General features: G+C 39.3%; 1 protein-coding gene and 2 non-coding genes across 5 annotated transcripts in view; all 3 read right to left on the bottom strand.

Moving 5' to 3' along the window:
* Positions 1–16,767, bottom strand: part of tmem88b (transmembrane protein 88 b) — a 46,827-nt gene that overhangs the window by 24,057 nt on the left and 6,003 nt on the right. For all 3 annotated transcript variants that reach the window (XM_076987463.1, XM_076987464.1, XM_076987462.1), the window contains exons 4-8: positions 12,817–12,965; positions 8,980–9,143; positions 8,471–8,658; positions 8,129–8,270; positions 7,458–7,940 (exon numbers count right to left, since the gene is read on the bottom strand). The gene's annotated coding sequence lies outside the window, so the exon portion shown is untranslated. The remainder of the gene's footprint in view (positions 1–7,457; positions 7,941–8,128; positions 8,271–8,470; positions 8,659–8,979; positions 9,144–12,816; positions 12,966–16,767) is intronic.
* On the bottom strand, positions 9,822–9,985 carry LOC143488684 (U1 spliceosomal RNA). Its single transcript, XR_013124502.1, has one exon. It is a non-coding gene; the product is annotated as a U1 spliceosomal RNA (small nuclear RNA).
* LOC143488676 (U2 spliceosomal RNA) lies at positions 10,959–11,149 on the bottom strand. The gene has a single exon (XR_013124495.1). It is a non-coding gene; the product is annotated as a U2 spliceosomal RNA (small nuclear RNA).

Below are 16,767 nucleotides of genomic sequence, written 5' to 3'. Positions count from 1 at the left end.
TTTCAAGTCAAGAATATTTCCTCCTATTTCAAGTCCGTGTTTCTCCTGGGTGAAAAATGGCCCACACCCAAAATTGGTAAATATTATTGTTGCAATGGTCCTAACAACAAATAATTCGTCAGAAAATTTGCTAGAACCTTAATACAAGCATTCATGAGACCTCTGTGTGGAGAGGAAGGAGAACTGGTAACAGGGGAAATTCACTTCTGTATACAGACATAAAAATCACAATCGCATTTAAATATTTCATATGAAATTTAAACTACTAATCATGAACGTGTTCAAAGCTATCCAAAATGTTCGGGGCATTTTCATTAAGGGAGTAGCTATTATTTGTTTTTAGCTATTATTTCAGCCACACCTGATCTAGTCCATCATAATCTACAGCAGAGCAGATATCTACAGGCAGCGCTGTCCAGAGGGAGACAAATGAAAAAAATAGAAATATCACACAGTCCCTGTCCAAAAGAGTTGATCTTATCAAAGCCGATTTTCTAAACTTTACAAAGCCCTAGAGGCACAACGAATCCTTATTCCATCATCAGCTATTAAGAGAACAGGTCAAGCCTTTGTGATGTTCATGTTGCCAGAAAGTTATCAGAAAGAAAGGATGTGTAAGATCTAAAGCCTCTCCAAGCAGAGATGACAACCTGCTGAAATGTAGTTCTCAAAACTCCTTCAAAAACTGTAAGTAGAATTCAAGACCTCAAAAAAGACTTTTTCCAAGAACAATAACCAGAAGGTTATGTTCTGCAGGTTTTGTGTTTAGAAGATGTGTTTAAAAGCCCAAATAAATATCTGGGAAATAATAAAGGTCTACTTTTGAACACTATATACAACTGTCTGCTTGCATGCTAATAGATACTGTTGAAGGAACCACACACTTGTATCAGAAGAGAAAATGTCAATTTTTAACCCTCTTCTAGAAAACAAGAGTAGAGAGAAATATTACGAGTGCCGTGTCATAAACGACGCCGTATAACAATATGGTGAGATTCCGTTTAAGAAGAAAAATAAATCACACTTGCCATGATGCGCCGATTCTGAATATGCAGTAATGCGTCTTGTTAACGTTTGCTAAATTCACACTTGTGAATTAGTTTATTGATAAGCTACATTAAGGAGACAACTGTAGCATTAATCTGCTTTTCATATGGGAAAACAGATTGGACATGCATGACAATAAGAATCAACTAGCCGCTTGGGACGCGGTTCTCAAGCTGTGAAGTAGGCGCTTCGCATAAAAACACATAAATGAGACTGTTGTCATTGTTTTGTGCGTGAAATGATAGCCCGGTTAGTTAGTCAGACCAGCATATCAAATGACATTCATTTAGTCTACTTCATTTCAGAGGACTACACGGCTGACTAGTTTTAGTCTTTGAGTCTCACAAAGTTTTAATCACACACACATGAGCCATCATCTACACACACACACACGCGCGCGCGCGCTCGTACATAGACTTCAGTGTACCACAAAATAGTTATATATGCTACACTGTGATTAGAAAAATTTACATCACGTAGCCTATAATAAAGATTAAAAGGCCGAAATGGAGCACAGCTTCTCAGATAGAAAACAAGGACACGACCAGGTTATTTTAACTGACTGGCATTTTACTAACAGACCGCGATATTAGATGAAAATACAAAATAGGTTTTAACAGCCATCGGCCTGTGGCCGAACTAAAGCACTAAATGTTACATTAATCACGCACATATCGGTCGACGATACTTGTGCAAATAATTGCCATACTGCGAATTCAACAAGGCTGTTAAACAGTCAAATCACACCAAAATGTATTGCTTTATCACGAAAGAAATTAAATTATTCTAACCAATTTGTTCAAAATGGCGAATTTAGGCCTATACCGAATTAACTTTTCATGTGCGGCACCATGTGAAGGTGTTACTGTGAATACACCTTTTGTCAGCATAAGAACAAAGCATTATAGAAGTTACGCATTTGCACCCACGTTCTTGATAATATTCGACAATTTTACATAAACATTTTAGTCTCTGTTATTTTGCAGTAAGCGCTTACCTCGCTGTCTTCGTCCGTCCCTGCGCTGTTTTAAGCGTAGACCATTCGGTAATGCTGCAAAGTAAATCTGCGGCACGCCACGGGATTTACAGTTCGGTTTTGTATTTGTCATCTTTAGTTTTCACTTGGGTAAAGTTTTCGAAACAAATATCGATCCTTTTGGTACCACGGTCCAGGACAAACTGCAGGCCCTTACTCCTGTCACGTCAAAGATATACGGAGTCTCTCTATGTAAGCACATCACTTCTCAAGACTTTTCCCTCAGATTTGGAAGCATTTCAGCCCCCAAATGAAAAATGTAATGCGCAGTGTAATCCTACATTTGCATTTAAATGTTCCAGGCATGCATGCTAATTTAAAAATTCACATTTAATAATTTCATTTAGATTTGCAATTGTCTTACTTTGTCAGGTCGAGCGCAGTAACTGCTGTCACGCCATCTGCACTTCGCAACAGCTCGGTCGCGCTATCGACACTGAAAGCTCATTTACGCGCATACACGCGGTATTACGGTAGCGCTTTGGGAAACGACGCAGGAGGAAATCTAGGGGCAGAGATTGAAATGCTATGATTTGATGTTCTGAACCTTAAATAGATATAAAATGCTCATAAATTGCTTTTCAAATATTTTAACTGTAGAAATTATAAGTCAAAGTGTATCATTTGCATGACTCAAGTATTTTACTGTAGCATTTTGGAATAAGAAGTTGTCAAAATCCTGATACATGACGATTCGGTTCCTTATATTCACTTTTTGGAGCTCTATAAAATACACTAGGAAGTGTATTTCAAGAATATGGTGGACTGGTTTGATAATTTGATTTGTGCATCATTCCTGTGATTTGCAAGTGTATATATTGCTTTTTTAATACATATTGATTCATTAATTCTGATCAATCTTCCTCACTACTATCACTGCTTCCACCACAACCATCATAAACACAATTAAATGCACACATTTAAACAGACTTCAGAACATTTCCTGCCATAAACATGTCATCATCTTCTTGGTCTTCTGATACCACTTGTTTAATCTGTGCAGATTTGACAGTGCCATTATTATATTAAAATGGAGCAAACTAATTTAGCCAAGACAACATGATGTTTCGAATAAATGCAAAAATGTTTGAACCTTTGGTGACCCTGAATAGCTTACACATGGACCAAACCAAACATTAATGTAACATACTGCAATTTTAGATGAATGTTATTTGTCTTTAGTCCATTAGTACCTGAATGTAATGCATCAAATATAAGGAAATTATACAAAGGAAATAAAGAGTACTATATACATATATATTTATAAACATTAAGAGCTACGTACCATTAAATATAAAAGTAAAGTTTAGAAGTCCCCCCTCCCCCCACAAAAGGAGTTGGGTCTTCCACCTCCTTGAACACACTAAGAGGTGTTAACGACCATGGTTGCCCTAGCAACCTTACCTATATGACCTGACAGGAACACCACTGAACTGAAGAAGTCTTGGGTTGAGTAAAGCTAAAATGTTAAACTACAAACAAGCTTCTACTGTCCACAAAATACCCACAGACAACACATGCAATATATAAAAGTTTTATTTAGTGAAAAGCATCTGAATCTTTAGATTTTAAGATAGTAAAAACATTCTCCAAAACTAAAGATTTTTTTAACAGTTTGGAAATCACCATTTAATACGATTTTGCCATCATGTTATTCCAAAATGCTACAGTAAAAACACTTGCAAATCACAGGAATGATACACTAGGACTTCAAGAATATGGTGGAGTAATTTGATAATTTCATTTGTGTGTTTTATAGAGACCCAAATAGTGAATAAAAGCAACCAAATCGCCATTTAACAGGATTTTGACAACTTCTTATTTGAGTTTGGTATCTTATGACTTAAAATTTCCACAGTAAAAATAACTAAAAAGCAAAATATGAACATATTTAGATAAGTACAGAACATCAATTTATAGCATTTCACTCTCTCTATGGTCGTAAATGAGCTTTCAGTGTAGATAGCGCGAGCGAGCTTTTGCGAACTGCAGATGGAGTGACCGCAGTAGCACAGTAGGGGTGATCATATTCATGCACACTAGTCCTCTTTGAATCTCTTAAAAAACACAGGGCTCAAATATCAAGGCTTAGAGATTGAAAATAAGGTCAGAGTTCCTATACGGCCTCTAAACCACAACATAGCCAACTTAATTCGTCCTAAAAAGTATATTCTCCAAATCCCCGGCCCAATGTAACTTCACATTTCATCACAGAGCCTGACATGACCTCACGATTTACCAGAGCCAACTTTGCACCCTTTGGATTCTGTGATTTCATTTCTTTTCAGCTCGTTAATACTGGTTTGTATTCGCCAAGGGAGCTTGAATTTGGGTAAAATGATTCAGGTCCCTCTCATTATTCCAACATCTAAAATTATCTAAATGTGTTTGTAAATATCTAGTGATAAGCTGCAGTGTTATTAATAACTGCTGTTATTAACTGCTAACTGATGTGTGGGCTAGGTTTGGTTTGTAAACTCAGCAAGGCGCTGGTGTTTCTGTGGTTCCTCTAAAGAAAAAAAAAAAAGTTATACCTGATTTGAGTTGATAAATGGTTTAAAAATAATCACTTTTATTATGGTTACTAGAAGGAAAGGACAACTCCATAGAGTTAATTTAATAGATCAGCTACAGGTCCATGTTTATCAAAAGCATTTAATATTAATGGTCATAGTCACACAAATTCACAAAGTATTTAAGACATGGCTGGCTCAGTTTGCTTACTGTGTGAACTCGCTAAAACAGTGCAGATTTTAAATAAATGACCACGAAAAGAAGAAATGATATATTGCAACAGGAAAAATAGATTTTTCTTTAGAAATGAAAGAGTAGTTCAAAGAGAACTCGGCACCTTCTATATCATAATTGTAACCAACATTTTCATAATATATGAAATCATTGATTTCTGAAGACTAGAAATGAAAAGGAAATGACTATCAATCGAATGGGTAATTCGATTCACACTTAACCTCATTCCAGTAAAATGTCAATATTTACAGTTTGATGTGAATAATAGTAAAAAGTAAAATAAAAAAAAAAACCTTCTCAATTTTTGGTTTGTGACAACCAACTGCAGATAAATTCTGTATAACCAAAACTATGCCTCGGTTGGCATTGTAACTGTATTCTCACATAAATGATGTTTAAAACAAATTCAAGCACCACTAAATGTGTAGATTCTTTAAAAAAACAGCTCTGAATGCCCCCGCCCCCCACAAGACCAGGTAAAGGTCAGGGCGAATGGGGTCACGACCTGCAGCGATGAGAAGCCTTTGCATTTCATTTTGCTGCTATTTTCAGTTACAAAAGTGGCTTTTTGCTCTCCTATACAAAATATGTCTCTTAGACAAACTGCGTCTGCTCTGCATTCTACAATCTACAGAAAAGTGGAGCTATATAGTCATTAAATAATTCATATATAGCCCAGTTGGAGAGTTTATGGGACAAATTTATCTTTAATCTCCTTAAAAAACAAAACCATACAGAGCAATAAGAATATTAGAAACCATAGACATCTCTGATAACCCTAAAAAAAGACAAAGGAGAATAATTTGTGATAATTTGGCAGCAGTGCTACAGGAAGCAGTATTAGAATGGAAACTGGATAGACAAAATATAACCATACCTGTGACCACAGATAATGCCAAAAACATTGTCAATGCCTCAAATGCAGCTGGATTGTCACCACATATAGGGTGTTTTGCACACACAGTAAACCTGGTATCCCAAAAGGGGTTGGGAGTAAACCAGATTTCTCGTCTTTTGGGCAAAGTCAGGAGAGTGGTCACCTTTCATAAGAGCACGACTGCAGCAGCTGTCTTAAAGGCCAAACAAGAGATGCTCCAGCTTCCTCCTCACAAGCTGATTAAAGATGATGACACTACAAGGTGGAACTCTAGCTATGACATGCTTACACGCTACTTGGAGCAACAAGCTGCTGTTTATTCTGCACCGACAGAAAAAGATGTTAAAATGAATGCCAAAGATCTCATCACACTCTCTGATCAAGATGTGACTGTTCTGGAGGACATGGTTGAGGTTCTGAAGCCCATGAAAACAATCACAACTCTACTGAACTCAGAACAGCAGCCCACTGTGTCTATGATCCTGCTCAATTCTCTCAGCAATGAAACACAGTGGCACAGATTCACAGATTATGAAGGATGTTAAATCGGCTATAGCAACCAACATTGGAGGGAGGTATTCAAATCCCAGTCTTCAACAGTTCCTGAATGAGAGCACTGCCTTGGACCCTCTGTTCAAGTCTTTACCCCATCTGGATGACCCCTCTCGGAAAGAGATATTCAACAGTCTGTCTGAGAAAATCCTACAAAAGCATCCCACACAGGTGTGTGACCAATTGAAATTCATATGATGAAATGCCAACTATTAATAGTGATGCAAATTTAACTTATACTTGAAATACTGATACATTTATAAATGTATATTCTTTTTTAAACTCGGGCCCCAGGACAAGGGACCAGCCAAAACCCTGCAGAGGACCCAGAAACTGCAGTATCCAGTGAAGGCAGCCCCCCAGCAAAGAGAACCACACTCAGTGAACTGTTTGGTGACTTTTATAGTACAGCCCCCACTACACCAACAACAACAAAATTATGGTCTGATGTTGTCAAGGCCATAAAAAATGACAGTTGTCATTCTCAGGGACTGAAAAAGTCTTAGGATAGAGTTTAGTTTAAGGCTCTATTTGTTCTCTTATTTTGTACATGTTCCTGTAATTGTTTTATTATTTGTTTTGTTATGTTGCACATTGCTGTTTTATTAATACATTTATCTTTTATCAATTATTTAAATTTAACCATTAGTGCCTAATGTGGTGTATTACAGATCACTTGTATCACTTATATCAAACCCAACTTTTGAAATAAGATATTGTAAATTTAGACTTATCCAAAACTGGTGTAGGCCTCTGCTGTAAAAAAGAAAAAAAAAAAAAGAAAACCGAGGATCGAATCAAAGACCCTAAAATCGGAAATGAAATCGAATCGAGGATTTAGAGAATCATGACACCCCTAGTACCCCAAAGAAACGGAATGATCCAAAAGTAAGAAAATGGAGGAGGAAAAAAAACAGATGCCATGTTTAACTGCCAATACTATGACAGCACAAACTGCCTTTCATTGTAAGTCTCTCAGGGCCAATCAGAGGTCGGTATGTTGGGTTGCTGGGAGTAAACTGGGAGTCTTTTTTTTTTTTTTTTTTAAATATGCCGTGTCTCAATTATGTAATACATCTTACGCATCTCAAACAGAGTGTGAGCATTATGTGTGACTGTACATATGATGAGACTCCTAAGAGTGAATGCAAGACTGCCTGAATGTGTGTGTGTGTGTATTCACATGCGTGTCCTCACCAAGCTGAAGGAGTCATAGATGTACATCAGTTCCTCTACGCGGTATTGTTCTAGCACCACTATGTTAGAGAAGTTGGGGCTGCGCTCTCTGGCACAGTCCTCACAGTGCACCACGTACATCTTTTTGCTTCCGTTCTCACTCGTCACAAACAGCAGGTTGAAGACCTCCACCTTCACAATGGGGAAACATGCAGAAACAAGACCATATGCCTGCAATATACGTTTGCCAAGTCAAATGGACATTTTCACAGGACTGTTGTGAAGGTTCTGCATGAGCTTGGATGAAGTGGCTTGGACAGACCAGGCCAGGCAGTGAGGGATGTAACGTGATGAGCAGGGTTCTCTGGAGCACTCCCATCACACTCATTACAATAGTATGCTGGCTCATCTTTCACTCTGCTCTGGTAGGAGATCTTCTTCCCTTCTGCCACAAGTTGGTCTCGCAGAATCTGAATGTGTTTAATAGACTGCAGGAGACAATGCCTGAGTGCAAGACAAGAGAGAGAAGGCAGTTAACATTTACACTACAGTACACTTCTGCTAAAATACTTCAAACGCCAACACTGAACATATTTGTGGAAGGCAAGGACTCTATTTGAATGTGTACAGTCTTTATATAGCAATAACAGCGCCTCTGTGCTCCTGGCATTACCTCAGGTAGTTGTACTCACTTAATCATCTTGTAAGCGGTGGGGTCAGAAATTTTGACTGTGCGAGCCATGTTCCAGGACACGTGGATCATCGGAACGATGGACTTCACTTTCTTCACCTCATTCCATTCAAACCTTTCCAGAGCCAACTGGTACTGGTATGCTGAAAACACATCATAAATACAAAACACTGCAGAAAAACCAGCATTTCAATATGGATTGAATTCAGACAGTATTGAAGCTAGATTCGTCCTCATTTAATACCGTGTGTATACTGGATATGGCTGTGTCAGTGTGAACTTCTTATGGACAGAATCCCCCACCCCTCCCCATTCAGCATTTTGCCACTTGGCAGGTAATTACCATTAAGCGGTCCCATATTCCATGCAATATTATTGCACTAGCCCACAGCCTGCACCAAGTGCACTGTGCCTGCATTGATCCACACCAAGTCTCCAGGGCTCTGGATGAAGCGGTACACTGGGATATTGGAGCAGTACAGATCCTCCAACACAGGCCACCATGAGACAGTTAGGTAGTCCTCCCCATGCCTGGATGAGATCAGGAAGGTATGGTTCAACGGGCTTGTTTCAACTGGTGCAAACCTCAAACACCCGACAATCTACGCACATTTTATACCAAATATATATTTTTTGCCTTAAATATGAAAGCCCATGTACAGACTTACAGAATACCTAAAATCAAAAAAATCTTCTGAAATGTTCATCTTAAATCATCCAAGACTGAAAGCGGTAAATGCAGTTTAACCTTACACCGATTTAATCACAAAAATCGCTGATGGCCTGCCAGAGTAACACATTTAGGCAGATTCCATATTAATACAACCATAATAGTGATTTAGTGAGGGTTACACTGAGGGTGCAGATCTGGTGTGCGACTGCCTGGGACCTTCATGTAGAGCTGCACACTGTTCATGCCCAGGATGGTATGGCCTACGTGACTCAGCATATTGCCACTAGAGGACACACGCATGAATGCTGGCAACTTCTGTAGCTCCTGGAGCTGAGGTTTCCACCTGCACACACAAAGCCAAGAGTTGACAAACATATTACAAAATCACTTTATTGTCTACATATGGTAATTAAGATACCAAGTTGTGTCGTTTCAAACATAATCCTATTTTTGATGCAAGATAAAGTCTTTACAAAATAAAAGCACAGGGGATGTACAACAGTCTTAATGCATCTGGCACAAAATCAGAGGGCAGCAAGACAATCATATGGAAGCTTCTAGAAAAACTGTTAACTTTTGGGATCAGAGAGGTCAATGTTGGTGCCAAATTTGATAATTTTCCCGGCAGGTTTCTGCTCTGAGCTAGTAATGGAGGCATACAGAGGGGTATTAAATTAAACAATTACAATTAGTGAGGTAATCTAATAATTTATGTTGTCATACTGCATGTGATATTTTTGTATATAATATTATTCCCTGTCATATTTGATTTGTGCTAGATGGCACTGCTGTGGCATCCACATTCTGTACTCTAATTATAAACTTGAAATATTTCAACTGTTTTACATTTTGCACACTATTGCATTTGATAGTTATGTACAAAATGTGGCATGCAAATATATGGGAATACGAATGAATTTTAATGAATACCTTCCTTAAATCTCAACTCATTGAAATCCCACATGTTGTCCACACACTCAAGCAACAAACAAGGACAGTTCTACTTTTAACCAGAGTAAATCAGGGGAGAGCGCGAACGCAGTCCCCCACTACCAGAAATTATGCAGTCGAGATTCCCACATTTGGGGAATTCGCAGGGGTCAGCACAACCGGAGTGCAATGGCTGAGCCTCGCCCTGGGTGAACCACCTTCTTGATCATGGTATCTCCCCTGCCAGGTAAGTATGAGTTCCTAGTCTACACAGGGACCAGATCAACAAAAGCCACGCTATTCACTGGAAGGGCAAGTTCTCCTGTCATTAAACAACTCAACACAGTCGAAAATAAAAGTGAACAAAAACATATATAACCACATACTGCTTTAACACGTCTGTTATTTCGTTGTTTTTTTCTTCGCTTAGGAGTCCGAATTTTGGAGTCGAGTCTACAGAAATGCAGCGTAGACCATTAAATCTTCCGATTGGACCAGAGTCTACGGTCGACCGGGACTCTGACTGTAGACTACCAATCACATCGCACGGATTCACTGTAGACTACCAATCACATCGCACGGATTCGAATATTCATCACGACACGGAGGGCGGGCTGAGGCGACTGTAAACAAAACCGAGAAGACGTTTCCCATGATGCACTGCTCCGGAATATGCATTAGCCCATAGGACGTTTGAGACGTTATTAATGGTTTGATGTACAGCAAAATCTTAAGGGAGCCAAATTCACAACGATCCAATGTGACAGAGTGACGTATTACTAAATGGTGTGGAGAAATGAAGCTTTCAAAGGCTTTTCATGGTGCTTGAATATCGAGAGCAAATGGACCAAGCACTTCCGGAACAGAACGCGCGCTGCCCTTTGCTTTTGGTTAGTGAATTGACGCGCTCAACTCCTCCCGCTTTACCCTCAGTGGCCAGAAGACAAGTGAGAATAAGAGCGATAGATAGATAGATGGATGGATAGATAGATAGACCTTGATTAATCCCAGAGGGAAAGTCAGTTATTATCTGGAGGTAACAGAAATACAGGGAAAGTGGATGCAGTCGCCGAGAGAAATTCCTAATTGGAGCGACTATTTTAATAACATTTAAAGGATGTGATATACTGCACCGTTGACACAGAAAACGACACGGAACTTAACCTAAAATAAAGGTTATAAAAGCGTCATTAAGAAGATTGATAACTTTTCTTTACAGAATAAAGGGGGGAAGTGCACCGTTCCCGGAGGTACTGCAATACCGGGTCGATGCGTGGAGTGGACGGAGCAAGCCCCTATTCCATCTCCCTGTTCCAAAAATCAATTTAATATATGGTCCCCGGGTAGGGGACGTATCAGATATTAAACTGATAAGAACAGATACTACACTTGATCTTAGCCAAAAGGCCGAGAAGCGATACCAGTCGGCCGCCGAACCGAGGGTAGCCGTTCAAAGCATTGAGAATCCCCACTACGGTTCTACAACGCAACACGGTTTTTGCATGAAAACGGAAGGACTCTAAACAAATATCAAGTTACAGTCATGAGTTCATTGAGAAAGGTTGTGCTACACGCAGTGCAGGGGTGTGAAAAGTCAAGGGTTCAGAAATGTTAATAAGTTTGCTGGTCGACCAATCGAATACAAGTAGTTTATAGCAATTCTTGAGTGGTACATCTCCCTAATTGCTTAGACACAAAACTGTTCTGACTTAAAAACGTAAACGACCATTACAGCAGAAACGTCAGTCTATTCTTTGTTCAAATAAAAAAATGGCAGTTGCGTCAAAGACTTAAGTGCACTGGACGACAGCGGGTGAAAAGTGAAGCCACCATTTGCAATTGTCTGGCGCCCTCTAGTGGCTGGTTGAAGTATCACCATTAACCCCGCCTCTTGGATGAAGGGCTCAGGGCGCTCGTTTCAAATTACACACGTCTCCCTCACTCTCACGTGTATATTAGGGGTGCGATCGTGTTTTCACTTCTATAAGCTCTTCTCTCGTTACATTTCCAAAAAGCTACACTAACCAGCTTAAAATTCACAAACTGTAAAGCAAGATGAATAAAATAAAACACACGATATCGTAACTGCGTTGTATATTCCGCCTAACGTCTGCTCGGCTTGACCAACGCCCAGAGCTGTTCCGCCACTACACGTCTCGTCCGCTTGAAAATGATGCAAAACCACGCTGTTATCAACTAGAATAAATCATGAGTCAATAAAGAGTTTAAATGATAATCATTCGTCTGCAGGAGAACCCTCCTCTGATGGACCTTTTAAGCACGACTAATTTTCACGCACTACTTTTCTGTCTAGTGGTTTCCAAGCCGTTTACCGACCCGCAACAGGGGATTTGCGCTTGCATAATTAACCTGGAGTTTGTCACCACAAGTGCACCTCGACTCGAACACTGTTCGACATTTTGATCACGTCTGAACTTTTAATGAAAACGAGGCCAGTTGCTGATAAACAGAACCACTGTAGCACACCAAGATCCGTTAGCCGAAGTCGCGCAACACTAGTAGCTAGAAAACCTTGTTTACTTTAAACTTCACAAATCCACAAATACTTACAGACTCGCCGAGTCCGTCTTTGGTAGCGTCACACAAAGCTGCAAGTGCCCCTTGCGTAGGAAATAAATAAAAGCAAAGATTTCCTTCACAACGCAGAAAGATGTGAACGTCTTCACGACATGACCACACAACTAAAATTGTGTGTTATTTTTAAACGCTATTTACGTGTAGCCTAAAACTAAATGTGATATTTCACATCGCCATGATCCAAACACACTGGAGCGCGCGAGCACCATTTTGGACAACAGCACACCCTACAGCCTCGCGCGACTAAGCAGACACGACGGTGCGAGTAAAATATCAAAGTGCTGTTGTGCGATTATCTACACAAAATAACCTTCATTCAGCAAGAATTCGGAAGAGGTTTCATGTGCACAAATGAAAAGCTAATATAGTTAGCAAACTGGTTAACGTTACTGGGTGGCTGTGTTAGCTACGAACAAATGAGTCCTCTCTAGCCATCTTAACAGTTTTCCAGATAAGCGTTATAATAAAATACGAATATTTGAACATACCTGTCGATATAAAACCAGAATATCCCTCTGCTATCCTCTTCGGGTAAATTTCCTTCATAACGCAGACGATTGTGAGCGTCTTCACGACGTGGCCACAGAACCTCCAGACCTGCAGACGCTGCTGCGCGTTGAGGGCGAGTCACTGCTGTCTGTGAACAGGAAGCGCTCATCTTGTTACAAAGAACATGGCTGAAACTCCGGCGAGGTCTTCCACACAACTGAGAAAAATGGTTCATTTGGGACAAGAGTTGGTCACTCTGGGTTTTGTCGTCTATATACACAAGGTGCAAAACACATTAAAAGAAAGGGAAAACCAAAATGGGCTAATAGGTCCTTTTTAAAACATGTCTTGTATGCCTTTTACTAGCGACGTCATTCAACGTAAAATGACTCGCGTTGGTATACATAGACCTTTATCCGTTAACGTTCATTTATATAACGCAGATAATTAAATCTTTGCATTTATTTCATCACGTTTATTTGGAAAACTGAATACTGCTATGCCTACTTTGTTCTTAACACAGCCACTAAGTAACATTTGCAGACAAGACATACAATGGAATGTGAACGGTTATTTGCAAAATATATTAGAAACGATGTAACAATGTTACTTGCACGTAGCCTAAACCGTATGTTTAAAAATCTTATATTTCATATTCCTACCAGTGTATGATCAGAGAACACACTCGTGCACAGTCATTCTAAGCGGACACGAGCACACGCGGGGGCGAGTAATGTGACACGGACTGAGTGACATCGTGAACGTTTATTTGAATACAGAGAAAACAAAAAACATCTCAAATATCAAAGTGCTGCTGTGCGATTAACTACACAAAACAGCATATATTCAGCAAGAATTTGGAAGAGGTTTTATCTGCACAAATGAATAGTAGCTAATATAGTTCAAATATTTAGCAAACTGGTTATTGTTACTGGGTGGCTGCGTTAGGTACGGACAAGTTAGGCCTAGCTAGCCTTACAATTTTCAAAATAAACGTTGTGATAAAATACGAATATTTAAGCAAATATGTCGATATACAATCATAATATTCATGGCCATCCTTTTCACGTTAATCTCCACCAATAAATCCTGCCTTGTTGTATGAGCCTTTACTTTGTGTATTTCACCGGCGTCGTACAAATCAAGTCAGACAGTCTGTGTATACTAGTGGGATATTGAAAAACAAAGAAAATAATATGATCGTGTTTTTGACTCTACTCAAGTCCGCCAGACTGACACACTGAGCTCTAACTTCAGGTCTGTGTTGAAGGACACAGCAATTTAGGCCAATTTAATGTACAAAAGGAACCTGTGAAGTATTTACCCAATTTACATTTTGGGAGTACACAGCAGTCGCTACGTGGTCTAGATACCCAGTCCTGTGCTGAGTCATGATCAAGGACAAAGCATTTCATTTGCATTTGAATGAAACCTGTAGCCAGTTTTGAGAATGGGTACTCTGAGCGATTTCAAGTCAAGAATATTTCCTCCTATTTCAAGTCCGTGTTTCTCCTGGGTGAAAAATGGCCCACACCCAAAATTGGTAAATATTATTGTTGCAATGGTCCTAACAACAAATAATTCGTCAGAAAATTTGCTAGAACCTTAATACAAGCATTCATGAGACCTCTGTGTGGAGAGGAAGGAGAACTGGTAACAGGGGAAATTCACTTCTGTATACAGACATAAAAATCACAATCGCATTTAAATATTTCATATGAAATTTAAACTACTAATCATGAACGTGTTCAAAGCTATCCAAAATGTTCGGGGCATTTTCATTAAGGGAGTAGCTATTATTTGTTTTTAGCTATTATTTCAGCCACACCTGATCTAGTCCATCATAATCTACAGCAGAGCAGATATCTACAGGCATCACTGAAAGAAAGGATGTGTAAGATCTAAAGCCTCTCCAAGCAGAGATGACAACCTGCTGAAATGTAGTTCTCAAAACTCCTTCAAAAACTGTAAGTAGAATTCAAGACCTCAGAAAAGACTTTTTCCAAGAACAATAACCAGAAGGTTATGTTCTGCAGGTTTTGTGTTTAGAAGATGTGTTTAAAAGCCCAAATAAATATCTGGGAAATAATAAAGGTCTACTTTTGAACACTATATAAAACTGTCTGCTTGCATGCTAATAGATACTGTTGAAGGAACCACACACTTGTATCAGAAGAGAAAATGTCAATTTTTAACCCTCTTCTAGAAAACAAAAGAGTAGAGAGAAATATTACGAGTGCCGTGTCATAAACGACGCCGTGTAACAATATGGTGAGATTCCGTTTAAGAAGAAATATAAATCACACTTGCCATGATGCGCCGATTCTGAATATGCAGTAATGCGTCTTGTTAACGTTTGCTAAATTCACACTTGTGAATTAGTTTATTGATAAGCTACATTAAGGAGACAACTGTAGCATTAATCTGCTTTTCATATGGGAAAACAGATTGGACATGCATGACAATAAGAATCAACTAGCCGCTTGGGACGCGGTTCTCAAGCTGTGAAGTAGGCGCTTCGCATAAAAACACATAAATGAGACTGTTGTCATTGTTTTGTGCGTGAAATGATAGCCCGGTTAGTTAGTCAGACCAGCATATCAAATGACATTCATTTAGTCTACTTCATTTCAGAGGACTACACGGCTGACTAGTTTTAGTCTTTGAGTCTCACAAAGTTTTAATCACACACACATGAGCCATCATCTACACACACACACACGCGCGCGCGCGCTCGTACATAGACTTCAGTGTACCACAAAATAGTTATATATGCTACACTGTGATTAGAAAAATTTACATCACGTAGCCTATAATAAAGATTAAAAGGCCGAAATGGAGCACAGCTTCTCAGATAGAAAACAAGGACACGACCAGGTTATTTTAACTGACTGGCATTTTACTAACAGACCGCGATATTAGATGAAAATACAAAATAGGTTTTAACAGCCATCGGCCTGTGGCCGAACTAAAGCACTAAATGTTACATTAATCACGCACATATCGGTCGACGATACTTGTGCAAATAATTGCCATACTGCGAATTCAACAAGGCTGTTAAACAGTCAAATCACACCAAAATGTATTGCTTTATCACGAAAGAAATTAAATTATTCTAACCAATTTGTTCAAAATGGCGAATTTAGGCCTATACCGAATTAACTTTTCATGTGCGGCACCATGTGAAGGTGTTACTGTGAATACACCTTTTGTCAGCATAAGAACAAAGCATTATAGAAGTTACGCATTTGCACCCACGTTCTTGATAATATTCGACAATTTTACATAAACATTTTAGTCTCTGTTATTTTGCAGTAAGCGCTTACCTCGCTGTCTTCGTCCGTCCCTGCGCTGTTTTAAGCGTAGACCATTCGGTAATGCTGCAAACTAAATCTGCGGCACGCCACGGGATTTACAGTTCGGTTTTGTATTTGTCATCTTTAGTTTTCACTTAGGTAAAGTTTTCGAAACAAATATCGATCCTTTTGGTACCACGGTCCAGGACAAACTGCAGGCCCTTACTCCTGTCACGTCAAAGATATACGGAGTCTCTCTATGTAAGCACATCACTTCTCAAGACTTTTCCCTCAGATTTGGAAGCATTTCAGCCCCCAAATGAAAAATGTAATGCGCAGTGTAATCCTACATTTGCATTTAAATGTTCCAGGCATGCATGCTAATTTAAAAATTCACATTTAATAATTTCATTTAGATTTGCAATTGTCTTACTTTGTCAGGTCGAGCGCAGTAACTGCTGTCACGCCGTCTGCACTTCGCAACAGCTCGGTCGCGCTATCGACACTGAAAGCTCATTTACGCGCATACACGCGGTATTACGGTAGCGCTTTGGGAAACGACGCAGGAGGAAATCTAGGGGCAGAGATTGAAATGCTATGATTTGATGTTCTGAACCTTAAATAGATATAAAATGCTCATAAATTGCTTTTCAA

This window comes from Brachyhypopomus gauderio, unplaced genomic scaffold, assembly GCF_052324685.1.
Source record: "Brachyhypopomus gauderio isolate BG-103 unplaced genomic scaffold, BGAUD_0.2 sc52, whole genome shotgun sequence".
NCBI lineage: Eukaryota > Metazoa > Chordata > Actinopteri > Gymnotiformes > Hypopomidae > Brachyhypopomus > Brachyhypopomus gauderio.
The sequence above is the reverse complement of the archived record's forward strand: the minus strand, read 5'-3'. Positions and strand labels throughout refer to the sequence as shown.